A 3911-nucleotide genomic window follows, 5' to 3' on the forward strand; every position below is an offset into this window, starting at 1 on the left:
ATGTGGTCCACTTTCCTGGTCTTGGTGAGAACTGGAGCAGCAGCGTTCTGAATCAGCTGCAGCTGACTGATTCATTTTTTTAGGGAGATTTGGGCTCCATCGTTGGTTTTGCTTCATATACAAGACAATCTTGGGCAAGACACCTCTCTATCTGTCATCTCTTTTTCATGTTGCTCATAACACCTATCACACAAGATCAAGTAATTGTATTTGTGTATTTGTGTATTTGTGTATGTACTCTGCAGCAGTACATGATTGGAACACACTACAAAAATACTCTGAAACTTACGTCTCTGATCCCAGTTTCCACTGTCACTACCCAAAATGAGCAGAGTGCAGCTTTGAGTAGCGCATGCTCAGATTTAACCTGTTTACGGCATAACGTGTCTTACTGAAATTTGTGAAATCTGTAAAATAATAAACTTTTCTCTTTACAAACAATAACAGAAGATGGGAATCATTTCTAAAACGTTTTAGCTCTCTATGATTGTTAGATTGCTAACGTTAGCTCAAAACGCCATTCAAGTGACCGCCGATGTTGTGTTTGATTGCAAACTTGTAGCTAGCAGTCATTTCTAAAACATTTTAGCTATTTATGATTGTTTGACTGCTAACATTAGCTAAAAACGCCATTAGCATCTAGTAGGCTAGCTACTTGATTGCTAACGTTAGCTAAAAACGCCATTAGCATCTAGTAGGCTAGCTACTTGATTGCTAACGTTAGCTCAAAACGCCATTAGCATCTAGTAGGCTAGCTACTTGATTGCTAACGTTAGCTAAAAACGCCATTAGCATCTAGTAGGCTAGCTACTTGATTGGCAACGTTAGCTAAAACGCCATTAGCATCTAGTAGGCTAGCTACTTGATTGCTAACGTTAGCTAAAACACGCCATTAGCATCTAGTAGGCTAGCTAGCGATTGCGCGTTAGCTAAAAACGCCATTAGCATCTAGTAGGCTAGCTACTTGATTGCTAACGTTAGCTAAAAACGCCATTAGCATCTAGTAGGCTAGCTACTTGATTGCTAACGTTAGCTCAAAACGCCATTAGCATCTAGTAGGCTAGCTACTTGATTGCTAACGTTAGCTCAAACCGCCGTTAGCATCTTGTAGGCTAGCTACTTGATTGCTAACGTTAGCTAAAAACGCCATTAGCATCTAGTAGGCTAGCTACTTGATTGCTAACGTTAGCTAAAAGCGCATTAGCATCTAGTAGGCTAGCTACTTGATTGCTAACGTTAGCTAAAAACGCCATTAGCATCTAGTAGGCTAGCTACTTGATTGCTAACGTTAGCTAAAAACGCCATTAGCATCTAGTAGGCTAGCTACTTGATTGCTAACGTTAGCTAAAAACGCCATTAGCATCTAGTAGGCTAGCTACTTGATTGCTAACGTTAGCTAAAAACGCCGTTAGCATCTAGTAGGCTAGCTACTTGATTGCTAACGTTAGCTCAAACCGCCGTTAGCATCTTGTAGGCTACTTGTCGCAAAGTGACGCATGCGCAACTCAAAGCGGCACACTGCTCATTTTGGGTAGTGACATCCACCCCTAAGCTTAATCTTCATAACAACCTAGTCGATTCCTGTTCCTGCTCATAAACGTGAACCATATTTATACACATAGACTTAAGCATTTAGTTTTTTCTCTTTGCTGTCTACTTTTTATTTTTTTTATTTGCTTGTTCTGTGTGTTATGTATATGTATGGTTGTGGAGTATGTTTTCATTTATTTCTGTAGCCTCTTGGCCAGGTCATGTTTGTAAATGAGAAGTTGTTCTCAAACAGTTTACCTGGATAAATAAAGGTTAAAACAAATAAAAAATAAAGGCTTCAGTTCCTACACGTTATTGTAGGCCCAGTTTAATATGCAACTTCATTATATACAATATATGTAGTAGGGGGTCCCTGCTCCAAGTGTGTGTCTGTGTGTGTTTGTGTGTCTGTGTGTGTCTGTGTGTCTGTGTGTGTCTGTGTCTGTGTGTCTGTGTCTGTGTGTGTGTGTGTCTGTGTGTGTGTCTGTGTGTGTGTGTCTGTGTGTGTGTGTCTGTGTCTGTGTGTGTGTGTGTGTGTGTGTGTGTCTGTGTGTGTGTCTGTGTGTGTGTCTCTGTGTGTGTGTCTGTCTGTGTGTCTGTCTGTGTGTCTGTCTGTGTGTGTGTCTGTGTGTGTGTCTGTGTGTGTCTGTCTGTGTGTGTGTGTGTGTGTCTGTCTGTGTCTGTCTGTGTCTGTCTGTGTGTGTGTCTGTGTGTGTGTCTGTGTGTGTGTCTGTGTGTGTGTCTGTGTGTGTGTCTGTCTGTCTGTCTGTCTGTCTGTGTGTGTGTCTGTGTGTCTGTGTCTGTGTGTCTGTCTGTGTGTCTGTCTGTCTGTCTGTCTGTCTGTCTGTCTGTCTGTCTGTCTGTCTGAACACGATACATGTGTACCGTCTCCTTTAGTCTACGTCAGAGTTAAAGGAGAGCTTTCATTGGCCGTAATAATAAATAATGTTCTTCCATTCGCTGGACCTTCTTAGGTCTAGCATCATAGCATCTTAGCATCCTGTGTGTTAGCATCTTAGCATCCTGTGTGTTAGCATCTTAGCATCCTGTGTGTTAGCATCTTAGCATCTTAGCATCCTGTGTGTTAGCATCCTGTGTGTTAGCATGCCAGCTAACTCTTGTATGTCCCCTGCTGTGCTGCAGGAAGCTGGCGGGCTGCACGCTGTTCATCACCGGAGCGAGCCGAGGGATCGGTAAAGCCATCGCTCTGAAGGCCGCCAGAGACGGAGCTAACATCGTCATCGCCGCCAAGACCGCCGAGCCCCACCCCAAGCTACCGGGGACCATCTACACCGCCGCACAGGAGGGTAAGCTAACAGGCTGACTGCTAACAGGCTAACAGGCTGACTGCTAACAGGCTAACAGGCTAACTGCTAACAGGCTGACTGCTAACAGGCTAACTGCTAACTGCTAACAGGCTAACTGCTAACACACACAGGCAGACAGACTTTCACTCTTTCATGATACATTGGACACAAAGTGACACTGTGTGTGTGTGTCTGTGTGTGTGTCTGTGTCTGTGTGTCTGTGTGTGTGTGTGTGTGTGTGTGTGTGTGTGTGTCTGTGTGTGTGTCTGTGAGATTAATAAAGTGTTTAGTGTGTTTTAATGAGATTAATAAAGTGTTTAGTGTGTTTTAGTGAGATTAATAAAGTGTTTAGTGTGTTTTAGTGAGATTAATAAAGTGTTTAGTGTGTTTTAGTGAGATTAATAAAGTGTTTAGTGTGTTTTAATGAGATTAATAAAGTGTTTAGTGTGTTTTAATGAGATTAGTAAAGTGTTTTGTGTGTTTTAGTGAGATTAATAAAGTGTTTTGTGTGTTTTAGTGGAGGCAGCGGGGGGGAAAGCGCTGCCGTGCATCGTGGACATCAGAGATGAGACGCAGATCGGAGAAGCTGTCCAGAAAGCTGTCGACACGTTTGGAGGTATCACTAATTATTATTATTATTATTATTATTATTATTACAGCTTCACAGAGACACAGATCACACAAACGTTAGAATAAATGAAAGATATAAGGGTTGAATAACGAGGAAAAGATCAGAGTCAGGTCAGTGTTTGGGCTCTAATACAGGAAACTGTTCTTTATCTACTTTGTTGGTGACCTTTTTTTAAACATTTTTTATCACCGTTTCCCAAAAAAGAAAAAAAAATTTGAAGGCTTAGAAATGTATTTAAATATACTTTTTAATTTACATTTTCTATTACAAAATATATGTTTCCAGTTTGTAGTGTAGTGATGAAACTTTAGGGGTTTCAGTGTTGGGTCAGTGGTGTCTGTCGGTGACATCATCACAGTGCTCGGTTCTGATTGGCAGGAATCGACATCCTGGTGAACAACGCCAGCGCCATCAACCTCACGGGGACTCTGGAGACGCCGATG

At 42.0% G+C, this 3911-nt stretch overlaps 1 pseudogene; it reads left to right on the forward strand.

Annotated features, from left to right (window-relative positions):
* LOC120545103 overlaps positions 1-3911 on the forward strand; it is a 10963-nt pseudogene continuing 7052 nt past the window's right edge.

The sequence above is a fragment of the Perca fluviatilis genome, chromosome 17, assembly GCF_010015445.1.
Source record: "Perca fluviatilis chromosome 17, GENO_Pfluv_1.0, whole genome shotgun sequence".
Taxonomy (NCBI): Eukaryota; Metazoa; Chordata; class Actinopteri; order Perciformes; family Percidae; genus Perca; species Perca fluviatilis.